The sequence below is a fragment of the Perognathus longimembris genome, chromosome 7 (assembly GCF_023159225.1).
Source record: "Perognathus longimembris pacificus isolate PPM17 chromosome 7, ASM2315922v1, whole genome shotgun sequence".
In the NCBI taxonomy this organism is placed as follows: Eukaryota; Metazoa; Chordata; class Mammalia; order Rodentia; family Heteromyidae; genus Perognathus; species Perognathus longimembris.
In genome coordinates, this window is record NC_063167.1 from 15,427,948 (window position 1) to 15,442,091 (window position 14,144).

A 14,144-nucleotide genomic window follows, 5' to 3' on the forward strand; every position below is an offset into this window, starting at 1 on the left:
TTCCCTAGGTCAGGTAGACATATATACAATACACAATGTACCAAGAACATATACAGTAGCCACGTGGCCTACGCCCAAGAAAATTCGCCTAGGGCTTTAAATGTAATGTTGACATTAGACAATGTGTCAACAGTAGTCTTACATGAACGTACATACATAGCTTTTGAGCTATTGTATTCCACTGAGAGGTCAATTTTTGACCTTTATATGTTGAGTAGTTGTTTGGTTTTAGTTACATAATGTTGGGTCGCTGACCCAATCCTGTGGGAAATACCATTTGACAAGCAGTTTTTGGTTTCACAGACCTGGTCTCTACTGTCTCTCTGTCACCCTATCTTAACAGTCATATATCAGGGGATCATGCCCCTTTGTTTTCTGTGTTCTAGGCTTGTCTCACTCAACATTATTTGTTCAAGTTCTGACCATTTCCCTGCAAATAACAATATTTCACCATTCCTAATCGCTATGTAGTATTTCATTGTGTATAGGTACCATACTTTTGGATCCATTCATCTGTGGAGGGGCATCTGGGTTGATTCCATATTTTGGCTATTGTGAACTGTGCAGCAATAAACATGGAAGTGCAAGTGTCTTTTTGATATCTTGGGACCTGCTGTTCAGGATAGATGCCTAGGAGTGGTATGGCTGGGTCATAGGGTAGATCTATATTGAGCTTTTTGAGAAACCTCCATACTGTTCTCCAAAGTGGTTGTACTAATTTGCACTCCCACCAACAATGGAGAAGGGTTCCTCTTTCCCCGCACCCCCTCCAGCATTTGTTGTTGCCTGAGTTCAGAGTATAGGCCATTCTAACTGGGGTGAGGTCCAAGCCGGTCTCTTGACATCTCTGCCTGCAGTAAGACCTCACTCACTCTCCCAGTGTTAGTTCTTCAAGGACCAGAGAGATGAGCTAGTGAGTTGTGACCCTCACATTTGCGGGGGGGGGGGGGGGGGGGCGGGCTGGAGGCGGAGAAACCTGGGATCAAATCCCACTTCTGCCACCACAGTTGTGTAACCTTGAGGCAGAGTCTTCCCTAGGCCCAGCCTTGCTTTCCTTACCAGCAGGAGAGCCCTGAAGTGGCCTCCCTGCTGGCTTGTGTGTGAAAGCCATGGAGCACCTAGCCTGCTGCACACAGTAGGCACGTGTACCACCCGTGAGTGTCCCACAAGCCAGGTTCTAAGCACAGCCTGCCATGCCTCTCCCTCTTGCAGGACAGGGTGCCAGTCTGCCCAGTTCACAGGTGCAGAGGTAGAGTTAGCAAGCACAGTTGCTTGGACACCCATGCAGCAGGGCTGCATGCCAGCCAGGTCTCCCTCCCTCCAGGCCCCAGACCCCTAACCATCTGCCACTCGCATGTCCTGGCATGGGAGGCGTGCTGAGCGCCTGGTGCCAGTGTGTGGCAGTCAGTGACTCTCCCTGGGCAGAGGAGCCATTCCCACATCCAAGTCCATGGCTCAGGTGATGATGGTGGAATTAGAAGTAGAGACACTAGAGACACACCCCCCACACCCCCCCCCCCCCCGCCGGCACACACACACCCTGGACCTCTGCTTAGAGGCCCCAGTCAGACCTTGTCCAAGGTGCCTTACGCCAGCTTGTACCACACTCCCTTGTCCTTGGAGCCCTGGCTGCGTCTGGTTTTGCATGGCCCCCATGTCTCATCCTGGGTCAGCATTTCTACCCTGTGCTGTCCTCCCGATGCCCCTGTCCTAGCCAGCCCCAGGCCAGACTGGCTCTCCCCAGACAGAATGAGGTCAGGCCTGCCGAGTGATGGATGGGTGTAATAACCAGCTCTCCGCACCCTTGGTCCATGTCCCCACCCCAGTCCTGGGTCCTGAGCAGTCAGAAGAGCAGCTGAGTGATGGCCAACAGCACCTCCCCTGCCCACAGCCGCTTCAAGCTGGAGACCTGGAGTGTGAACACCCAGTTTTGACCTTCTACTGCCAAGTAGTTTCATCTGAGCAAATCCCTGCTCTTCTTTGAGCCTCAGTTTCTCCATCTGTAGAAGGGAGCAACAAGGCCTGACATGGGGCTTTCTAGCGAATATGACCTTGTTTGCTGATCTCGATTCAGGTGAAAGAGGTGACTGCTGTCTGGGCTGGGTGCCCCAGAAGCTGACTGAGACAGGGGCTCCTGTGGGCCTGAAAAGCAACGGGAGAACGGCGGGGAGGGTTCATGTCTTACTAATGAGCATTTCCCAGTGGGAACCACAGGAGCTCTATCCTCAAGTCTAGAGTCAGATTTGTCCTGGAGGGGGAAGAAAGCTGGGGTACTAACCCACAACTTCTCATCACTTCTGTTTTTTGCTTTGGCCAATCATGGGACTTGAACTCAGAGACTGGGCACGGTCTTTTTGCTTTGTGCTCAAGACTAGTGCTATGTCACTTGAGCCACACCTCCACTTCCAGCTTTTTTTGATGCTTAACTGAAGAGGAGTCTCATGGACTTTCTTGCCTGGGCTGGCTTTGAACCAGGATCCTCAGATCTCAGCCTCCTGAGTAGCTAGGATGACAGGCATGAGCCACCAGCACCTGGCTCGTCACTTCTAAGGCAGGGCTCCCCTGCCCTCTGAGCTATTATTCTGAGAGGCCTGGGCCTGTCCCATCCACAGAAGCCCCTAGAGGGCCATGGGAACAGGACCTGAAGTGGATAAAGCTCAGCTCCCTGGATCTGGGCCTGCTTATGGGGGAGGGACTTCCACAAGCCCAATTGGCAGATGAGGGATCTGAGGCTCAGGGAATGAGGTTCACTGGCCCAGGCTACAGGGCCTTTGGTGTTCTTTCTTGCCTCTCAGATAGGCAAGATTTACCTTCACACCACGCACTAGTGGCTCCCACCTATAATCCTAGCGTCTCAGGAGGCTAAGGGCTGAGAATTGAAGTTCCAAGACAGCCCTGGCAGGAAAGTCTATGAGCCTCTTCTCTCCAATTAACTGGAAAACCCAGAAGTGGAGCTCAAGTGGTTAGAGGGCTAGCTGCTAAAGCCCAGAGTTTAAACCTTAATTCCAGCACAAAGAGAGAGGAGAAGGGTGGGAGGTGGGGGAGAAAGCACTGAACACAGAGCCTGGAAAAGAAGGTAGTGACTGTCTCTTAGGAGCTGGTGCAAGCTGGCTGCACAGTACACAGCTGCAGCATTTTTGGTCCCAGCTCCCACCAGGCCCTCCATACCAGCCAGACCAGATTTCCCTGTAAGGCACACACACATTACACGGGTTCCAGGACCCCAACCCTTTGTTCCTGCTCCTCCCGTGGTTGGCCCTTCATGTGTTCAAATACAATGCAGCTTTCGGGAAACGGCTTTGGTTTCTCCAGAATGTATTCAGCAGTGTAAGTACCTCTAGCTGCTATAACAAACAATCCCATAAGCTCAGTGACTTAACACAATCTAAGTTCAGTGCTCTCTTATCCTATACAACCTCCATTCAGCAAGGGGTGTTGTAGCCCACACAGCCTCCAGAATCCAGGTTCCTTCCATCCGTGAAAGCCACCAAGTGCACTACCCATTCCAGTGGGTCAGAATCTAGACATGGCGCCTCCTAAAGGCAGGGGGTGGGGGGGTGGGGAGCCGGGGATATGGTTGTACTGGAAATGTGATTTTTCTTCCAAGGGGAAAATGGAACCATAAAAATAATCCAATGCAAATTCAGCTTCTCCTACCCAACTTCCACAGTTCATGCCAACCTCTTCCTCTGCTAGATTCTTCTGGAACATATTGCGAAGAGATGGTTTTCTTTGGTGCTTGGTTCAGACTGTCTGACATAGCTTCTAAGCTGGTCTTTTCTGCTTCCATGAGAACAGAGGCTTAGCTGCCAGAAAGTTTCTAGAAGCAATAGCTCTTGCTTAGGTTTGTGACCCATCTATAGATTGGGGCTCCCAGGCCTGACAGGCCTTGGGGCAGAACCAGAGAGAATTGTTTATTCTTAATACAAATACACAGCCAACATGGAAAGGCAGAGCTGGGGAGGGATTTGCCTTAGGCCATGGAATAAGTAAATACTGAATGTGGAACTCAAACTCAGGACTCTAATCCTGGACTCTGCCTACTGCCCCACGGTGTGTCTTACCTGAGAGACTGGATTGCAGTCTCCAGCATGAGACACAGGCAGCCTCAAAGTCAGTCATAGCTGACCAAGATGGCCTTAGGGACCCAAAGCGTGAGAGGCAGGGGAGGTAGCTTTGGATTCAAAGCCACTTCTTCTACCTATTTATTTGTGGGGTCTTTTTTTTTTTTTTTTTTTTTGGCCAGTCCTGGGCCTTGGACTCAGGGCCTGAGCACTGTCCCTGGCTTCTTCCCGCTCAAGGCTAGCACTCTGCCACTTGAGCCACAGCGCCGCTTCTGGCCGTTTTCTGTATATGTGGTGCTGGGGAATCGAACCTAGGGCCTCGTGTATCCGAGGCAGGCACTCTTGCCACTAGGCTATATCCCCAGCCCTATTTGTGGGGACTTGAGATAGGGCCTGCCTGCTTCCCTGAGCCTCCAGTTCCTCATTTTGAAATGGGGGTGATCATTATACCTATCCTTTGGGGATGGTTGGGCCAAAAAACTCAATGAAAAGTGCTCCAGTATAAGCTGGTAAATTCTCAGTAAGCACTGCATTGGAAATGTCTGAAGCACTCAAGATCTGCAGCGCCCAGGAGGGTGAGGCAGCACGCAGGTGAGGGGCTGGCCACTGTGCAGGGCTTTTTTTTTTTTTTTCATGAAAATCAGTTCCAAAAATATATATGCCAATCCCTGAAACTCAAACTGCATAGCTTGCGCTCCGTTTTTTTTTCATCCAATTTGGCACAGACCTAATTGTTTTAAAAATACTCCCAAGTGAGTGAGTGTGTGTGTGTGCACACGCATGCCTATGCAAGCCAGTCTGTCCTCTCCTGCACAGAGGGAGGCTGCGGGCCCTGCCTGCCGTGGGCAGGGTACACGAGAAGGACCAGGCTGAGTGGCAGCACCCAGAAGCCCCATCTCTCAGAGGCTCAGAACGCTGAAGGCTTCTCTGTGGATTTCTGCTCCGTGTATGCATACAGGCTGCAGGGGAAGTTAGCGCTCAAAGACTGCTCTGGGCCAGGGAGCGACTGAGGGCCACCCTCCGGTCTAACGGGGCTCCACCCAGATAGGGAGTCCCTCAGTATTGCTGAGTCCTTCCGCAGATCCCCTGAAAAAGAGGCAAATCAGGGTTTGTTTGGCCATGGCCTATCTCATCTAATTGGTTTGAGGGGCTGATTCCCCCCCCGCCCACATACACCAGGGCCTGAGCACTGTCCCTGCCTTCTTTTTGCTCAAGGCTAGCACTCTACCACTTTGGCCACAGCGCCATGTCCGGCTTTTTCAGTGTATGTGGTACTGAGGAACCGAACCCAGGGCTTCCTGCATGCTAGGCAAGCACTCTACCACTAAGCCACATTCCCAGCCCAAAGGGCTGATTTTTTGAGGTTGAGAACTCATAGCCAATGCCTGCGATGGGAAAGGACCTGATAAATGATAAGACCAAGTAGTCAAAAAGTGAAAAAGTTCCCAGATGTTAATCATCTGAAGAATAACATGCGGCTTATCTGTGCAATGAGATATTATTCAGCCACAAAAAAAGGAAAGAGGCATGCTACAACATGGAAGAACCTTGAAAGCATGTCACACGAAAAAGCCAGTCACAGGCAGCCACATAACATAATTCCATTTATGTGAAAGAGAAGATTTGTGGTTGACAGGTTCAAGTCCTACAAGCAACCAAGATGAAAAACAGAGCCGGGCTGTTGGCTTTTCCTCCACTTGGGGTGATGGAATGTTCTGGAACTAGAGGAGATGGTTCATCATACTGTTAATGTACATATAGTGATATGTACACTTTAAATCAGTGAAGTTTATATCAGGTGAATTAGAGCTCCATGATTTGGGGGGAAAAAAACACTAAAAAAATAACGGATTATGTCCCCACTCCCCACCCCCAGGGGGCCCAGCCTCGGCACCGCCCCGTGCGCCCCGCTGGGGTCTGTCTGTCTGTCTGTCTGGTGTTTCTCCGGGCCTGTCTCCAGCGCCCAGCGGCTCTTCAAGGGCACACGGAGGCCTGGCTATTTTTGTCTCCCCAGCGCCCTGCAGCCGGCAGCGCGGGAGGGTGGCCGGTCTGTCCGCGCTGTCATTGTGTTGTGAGCCGGTGACTCGTCCGCCTCGGGCCTGGGCCTGCGGGGGGAGGGGGGGGCTGGCTTCCGGTCCGTGCCTCCCAGCCCTGCCCGGCGCCTCCCCGTGGGGCGCCTCCGACCCCAGGCCGTGCAACCCCTGCCGGAGGGCAAGTGCCCTGTGCCTGGCGGGGGCCCACCTGGCCGGTGGGGGGCCGGCAGCACTGGAGGCTCGGGAGGCTTTTCCAAGCCCTCACTCACCAGGCAGGTCTCCAGCCTGGGGGAGCCCGCGAAGGGACAGGGTGGTGGCCCAGGGGGCACCGAGGGCCCGGAGGTTCAGGGCTGTCCCCTGCACTTCCTGCTTATGATTGCTTCAGACGGCAGTGCTGTGCGGAGGGGCCCCCTTCCCGGCTGCGGCGGCGGGCCGGGCGCAGCCTCACGCCCCCGGGTCCTCCCCAGCCACGTGCGCGGGCCCGGCGCAGGCCTCTTCCTCATCGGGAGCCAGGATCAGTCGGTTCCCAATGCGGAAGCCTCCCCTGGTCCCCGCAGTCAGTCCTCCTCTCCCCTCGGAGCGCCGCCCCCCCCCCTCCCGCCCAGGCCGGTCCACTCTGCCCAGCCCGAAGTTCCCCGTTCCTACCCGCGGAAGGTCTACTCGCTTCCGCCCCGCCCACTCTGTGCCGTCACGTTACCAGCCCCGCCCCTCGCCAGCCCGGTCATATCTGCCTCTCCGAACACAAGCCCCGCCCACTCCGCTCAGCCCCGCCCATCTTCTGGCCCCGCCCACGAGTCCCGCCCCCGCCCCAGGTTCACACCCCTACTCAGAGGCCTTTCTATTGCCCCCACTAAGCCTGAGGCCAGCCAGGCCAATGGCCCAGTAGCTGGGGCCTCCTTTGGGTTCCTGTTTCCACGGAACCCAGGGAAGCACGAAGAACGGACGTGAGGCAGACACTCAAGACTTATTATTGGGTTTGGAGGTTCACAGGAAAAGGCCATCAGAGACCCGAGGCCATCAGAGTACCGAGTGTCAGAGGTGCACTAGGCCCAGACTGGCCTGAGACAGGAGTAGCCAGGCTGAAGCTGGGGTACAGCCAGAGGCCAAGGCATTCAAAGGGCCAAAGGTGGCTCTTGTGTCACACTTGTCGCCATTTTTTTTTTTTTTTTGCATTCTGGTGGGCATGATCTCCACATTCATGGAGAAAACCAGTCCATTTCTGACAGGAGAAGAAAGTCCCTAGGGGTGCCATGAGTTTAATCCCTCTCTGGCCTTGTCCACTCACATCCAGAAGCTAGAACCCACCAGACTTTAACCACCATGCAAGCTAACATCTCACACAGTAAGCTTAGCATCTATTTATTGCAATAGTACTGCATCCCACTGAAAGCAATGATGTAGTAGATATGAGTTGATTTTTAAAAAGAGCACCAAATAACTACAAGCCCAGGCAAAAGCAGAAGCGGTTGCCAAGATCAGAAGTTTTGGGAAAACAGCCCAAGGTTTCCTCCGGAGTCTGTGAGGTGACTGTAGTCAGGCCTGGCTTCCTTGTGGCCTTGACAAGTCCCAACTCAGTCCTCGTCTCTCAATACTGCAGGAATGTCGGGCCCCTCATCTCCAGAGCAATTCTGGGGCAGGCTGCCTGTGGCCTTGAGGGTGGAGGTGGGGCCTCACCGGCCCTTTGCAAGCTGCCTCCTCCTCGGCTTGTGCAATCACAACTGACTGATACCACAGACAGGAACCATATGCCATCCCCTCTCTATAACATCTGCCGTAGATCCCCCAGATCACAGACAAAGAGTTCCACCCTGCTAGGTGAAGCCATGGGTCCCTGCCACAGAGTCTCACGTGGCACCCAGTTCCCCAGACTCTAGCTGTCCTGAATCTCCACGTCAGCTCCTGTCCTCCCCTGCCCCCAACTCCCAGGTGTCCAGCTTCCAGCCGCCAGTACTTTCCCTTACTTCTCCCTCACACCCTGCAGACTAGACAGGGCCAGGATGAGGCTAGCCAGGTCTTGGGGCCAAAATGGATAGAGATACTCTCATTCCCATGAGTACCCAGAAAGCAAATGTCTCTCTGGCTTGTGCCCCAGGCCTCACACTAGTTACTGGCTGCACCCATGTTCTGGGAGTCACTGAGACGTTGAGTGATCTTCACAGCAGGTACTCCTTTGGTATCATCTGATATCCCAGGGAGTCTTGATTTGACAGGCAAGGCTGCTGCCTATGTATGGTTGTGTGGGTTGTACATTGCCCAAAGGCATGAGGCCAGAAGGGAGGGTTCGTTGAAATCCAGCCTCTGTTCATGCTATATCTCAGCACATGAGAAAGAAATTTCTTTTTTCTTTTTTTTTGTCTGTTGTGGGGCTTGAACTTTGAGTCTGGTCACTGTCCCTGAGCTCTTCAGCTCAAGGCTAGTGTTCTACCACAGCACCACTTCTGGTTTTCTAGTGGTTAATTGGAGATAAGAGTCTCACAGACTTTCCTGCCTGGGCTGGCTTTGAACTACGATCCTCAGACCCCAGCCTCCTGAGTACTTAGCTGGGATTATAGGTGTGAATCACCAGCGCCCGGCTTCTTTCTATTTTGTCTACTGGTAGGGAAACCTTTCAGTACTTCTCACAAAGTGGCCAATGTACTACCGGAGACCTTGTGGTCACCATGAGAAAATTGAGATTAAGAAAGGGCTGAAACTTTTCCTAAAATACACCAGCTGCTGGGTAGGATCTTTATTCGATGTTCTTCCCTCTAGTAAATGTGTTAAGAAACTGTGTTAAGAAAGAAGCTTTTCCCACAGATAGAGGGAAATATAGAATATGATGTAAGACAGACAGACAGACAGACAGACAGACAGATAGATAGATAGATAGATAGATAGATAGATAGATAGATAGATAGATAGATAGATAGATATAGACAGGTATTACTTACTGAGGATTGGACCGAGGACCTTGCTTATGCAAGGCAAATGCTTCCCAACTCAAGTCATGCTCCCAGATCTTTTGATTTTATTGTTTTGAGACAAGGTTTCTATAACTTGGCTCAGGTTGGCCTCAAATGAGAATCCTCTTGTCTCTGTCTCCCAATTATCTGGGATTACAGTCCTGAGTTTATAACAGGTTGTCTTTTATGCTCCTTCTAGTCCACTCTTCCTTGTCCCCTGAGGCAGAGTTAATTATCTCCTGGTGCCTCTCAGCAGCTTCCTGTGGAACTGCGCATTGCTGGAGGGCAGAGAACACAGTGCTTTCCCTTGCTTCACCCTCATCACCCCTCAGGACAGACGACAGGCTAGCCAGGTGCCTGGTTCTCAGTTCCATGACATAAAGTCTGGGACTTGCCTCTGCAGGAGAGAGGGCAGGTGACGCAAGCCAGCCGCCTATCCTCCACGGTCTAGGCCACCCCTCTCCATGTTTCCCAGCCTCTCTTAATGGGAGGGAGCCTGGTTCTCCTCCCAGACCTGGGGACCAACGATAAAGCTGACAGCAAAGCTTTGTGGGATCGGGGACCAGGCTGCAGAAAGAGCGAGTCCCTGAATGTGGGCTGTGGGGCTAAGGCACCCTCCACAGCAACACAAACACAATACAGGCCACCTGCCAGTTTTGTGAGCATTCATCCTTGGAAGGACTGGAAGAAGGCAAGGAAGGCCCTCACCCCCATTTCCCAAGGGCCCACCTGGCCCAGGGTCAGGCTGGCAGTCAGGAAGGAGAAGAGAAGCTGGGGTCCTCCCTCCCACCCCCGCCAAGGTGGAAAGAGTAGCACAGGACTCCAGACAATGGGTGGAAGTGGCCTGAGGAATCCCCTGGCGGAAGGAAAGAGGGACGGGGGATGCCTGGGGACCTGTCAGTCAGGAACTGGAAAGGCCTGTGGCATGTGGGGCCTCAGCTCACACCAGAGGCCTGGGGCGGGCAGGAAATGCGGTGAATCACGGGGGCCTGGAAAGGGATGCAGGACTGGGAAGGGACTCCCAGCGTCTGCCCAGAGGGCCCCAAATGCTCCCGTACCTCCAGTCTAGCGTGGGACTGGGAGTGGGGAAAAGACCAGACCTGAAGAGTGGGGGGAAAAAAACAGATCACTTAGCCTGGCACTACTGGCTCACACCTGAAACCCTAGCTACTTAGGAGGCAGAGATCTGAGGCTCTCCACTGAAAGCCAGTCTAGGAGACTCATCTCCAGTTAACTGCCAGATAACAGGGGCTGTGGCTCAAAGTGGTGGAGCACTAGCCTTAAGCAAAAGAGCTCACGGACAGCGCCTAGGCCGCGAGTTCAAGCCCCATGACACATCCCCCACCCCCAACAAATATCACTTAGCAGAGTGCCAGGATTCCATAGATTCTATTTAAAACTAGACACTAGGACAAGAGGACAGGAAGTGAGGGGGATAAGGCAGAGCCCAAGGGCCCTGGAGATGCAATTGTGGGGACCCCTGTTCATAGAACAGGGGAGATGGGGCCTTACCAGGGAACATGTAAGCTTTTCCTTTCTTAGTCTCTCTCTCCTTGTTATTGCACTTTTTATTTCCTGTTAATGATGCTCTAAGTAAAGAAAAGTTTTAAATTACTAGCAAGAGCCTCTCCATTCATCCTTATGCAGTGCATTGCCAGTTTTAAATGCAAATATCATTGCATTTAATTCCTTGGTGGAATCACGGGAAATGCACAATTTGTGTTTCATGGCTCAGCCCCAGGGTGGGTGCCTCAAGCGGGCCAGAAAGACAAACACAGACAGACTGAGGAAGACTGAGGGAGAGACAGTGTCCCTAGCTTGGCTTGAGAGAGCGCTCCTGGGCACAGGCCACCCTCTGGGTAAGGAGCCTCTTGGGTGGCCAGATGCTCCCCACCACCACCCAGCAGGAACCACACCCATCCTCCTGGGCTGGGCAGCTGCCAAATTCCTTTGCAGCCAGACACTGTGGTGATAGCAGCTTTACCCAGATGGGAGTGGTAACCTGCTAAAATTGAGCCAGCTACTTTGTTCTCAGTGGGCCCACCTCAACTAGCCCTGAACAGAACATCCCCGTGCAGGGACCCCATACCCTATGTTAGGATGTGCTACGCACTTGGATTGAACCTCCCCTCATTAAGGCAGGGTCTCTGGCTAGCCCAGGGTGGGGACAGCTGCTCCCATGCCCCCTGCCGAGGATGCTAAGAAGATGCCAGGACCAAACGCCAGGCCTTGCCTTCCTTCCCAGCCCCAGTGCATGAGCCCAACCCCCATAAGTAGGGAGGGAGGAGAGGTACAGCGGCCAAGGCCCTCCCAGGTGAGCAGAGAGCAAAGCTGGGATTCACTGAAGCTGGTCCCCAAGCCTTTCAGATTTCACTTTCAAAAGCAGATTCGTGGCTGGGAATGTGGGTGGATTAGCGGTAGAGTGCTTTCCTACCATGCATGAAGCCCTGGACTCAATTCCTCAGTACCACATACACAGAAAAAGCCGGAAGTGGCGCTGTGGCTCAAGAGGTAGAGTGCTAGCCTTGGGCAAAAAGAAGCCAGGGGCAGTGCTCAGGCCCTGAGTCCAAGCCCCAGGACTGGCAAAAAAAAAAAAAAAAAAAAAAAGAAGCAGATTCAGAGATAAATACTAACACTCTCAGGCCAGATGTGGAAGTTTAGGAGAGGAGAGGAAAAGAGAGAGGATGAGAGGAGAGGGGAGGGAAGGAAGGAGTGGGGAGGAAAGGCCCTTAGAGGAGGTTGCATGCAAGCTTTCTGACCCCCATGGTGAGCAGGGACACCGTGGGCATGTTCAGCCTGGTGAGCTCACAGCCACACTGGACACAGGGCTGTTGGAAATTGGCTCCTGCTGGCTTGCTGGGGCCTCCAGCGGGCACTGATGGATGGACCTGCCAGGCCTTTCGTCCAGCCTCAGTGAGGCCTCGGGAAGGAGAGACAGGTGACCACGTTCACACCTTTGATTCCAGAGCACCAAGGGGCTGAAGGCCTGGGAGGGAGGTGAGTGTCCACCTCTGTGTGGGGCCTTCTCTGCTGCTGTGGCCTGACACTGCTGCTGGGGGGGCGGGTGAGGGGGAGGCAGCCTGGCTCTCAAGGAGGTTCCATGCCTGCTCTGCCTTCTCTGCAGTCATACCTAGAAGGATGCAGGAGCTAGGTAGGGGTGCTGGGACTGAGTACCATTGCTTGGTGCTGGGGGAAGAGCTTGGTGCTAGGGTGGTGTGCAGGCAGGGGCTGGGTACTGTACCTGAGTGTAGGAGCTGGGTGCTTGGGCTGGGTATTGGAGCTAAGTCCTGGAGATTGGTTCAGGGACTGGGTGGTTCACAGGACCAGAATGGCAAATATTTAGGGGTTTTTGCGAGTCAAGTTCCTTCCAGAGATAAGGAATATTAATCAGGGCATATCAAACACTCCTAAATATCCCTGCTTTCAGCCTCAAGCCAGAAAACAATGTGACAGGCATGCAGCTGAGTGGCACCGGCTGTATCTCAAACCTCTGCCGTGCCACGGCACTGGGGAACATTTCCAACAATTCTTCTTGACCCCATTGTACAGATGGGACAAATAAATGAGGCTCAGCAGGATAAAGTCACTGTCCAGGATGCCAAAGCTGAAAGCACTGTGTTTGTCACCTTCAGCATGGCAATGTCCTGCCTCAGCAGGAGCAGGAGGAGAGAGCAATTCATCCTGACCAAGACAAGGGCAGTAGTGACATTGGTTGGGGCTTTAAAGGATGAAGAGGAGATTACCAGCTAGAGAGCCGAGTGGATGCGGGGGGGCGGGGGGGGGGCATTCCAGGTAGAAGGAACTGCACAGGCAAAGGCATGGAAGAGTAACAGGGCCCAGGAATTCAGTAGGGGAGAGAGAGGAAGGTCTTGTAACAGAGAGGCGAGATGGGAAAGGAGGTAAGGATTTGGGTCTCCCTCTTATAGACTTTACATAAATTGAAAGTTCTTGGAAATCCAGCCCTATAACTATGTAAATAACAGGGCGAGACTGCTCCCATTTCATGTTGCACGGTGGTTTTGCTAAGGCAGTGCTGCTGTCAAACTATCTGTGGAGAAAGATTATTGTGTACAAATTTCTAATTTAGCTGGGTGTGGTAGTATACACCTGTAATCCCAGCAGTGGGGAGGCTGCTCGCAGCCAGTGGCGGGAGATGGCGAGTTTCCGGCAAGACCTTGCCTCCAAAGAGCAAAACATAAATTAAAAAAAAACACAAAAACAGAATAAAAGCTTTCTAATCTACAATAGATCACTACTTTCATAAAATATATAGAAAATAAAACAGCACCAGTGGCTCCTGCCCGTAAGCCCTGAGATCTGAGAACTGCGTTTAAAGTCAGCCTGGGCAAGAAAGTCCCTGAGACTTATCTCCCGTTGGCCACCAAACAGGAGGAAGTAAGTAGAGCCTGTGGCTCAAGTGGTAAAGCACTACCATTGAGGGGGTGGGCAGGTGGGGGGGCGGGACAAAAGAAAAAAAATCCTTCAGGGACAGGACCTAGGTGCTGAGTTCAAATCCTGGGACTCACCACAAAAACGAAATGAAACAAAAAACCCGCAGAAAATACATAACTAGAAAAATAAAATGAAAAATTTTGTTTTCTTTTTTTGCCAGTCCTGGGGCTTGGACTCAGGGCCTGAGCACTGTCCCTGAGCTTCTTTTTGCTCAAGGCTAGCCACTCTACCTCTTTGAGCCACAGCGCCACTCTGACTGTTTATCTATATATGTAGTGCTGGGGAATCAAACCCAGGGTTTCATGTATAGGAGGTGAGCACTTGCCACTAGGCCATATTCCCAGCCCCCCCCCCTTTTTTTTTTCTGGGGCTGGTAGTAGGGCTTGACCTCAGGACCTGGCTGCAATCCCTTAGTTCCTGTTTGTTTGTTTTGCTTTGTTTTGGGTAGGTCTAGTACTCTACCACTCGAGTCATGAACTCTCCTTCCCAGGGAAGAAAAGGCTTTGAACCACCATCCTCAAATCTCAGCCTCTGAGTAGCTAAGATGACAGGAGTGAGCCACTGGCACCCATCTCCTTTTTTTTTTTTTTAAATTATAAGATTCTGTAGATATACACTTCAATTGCTCTATTGGTTTTCATCTTCTGGTGTCT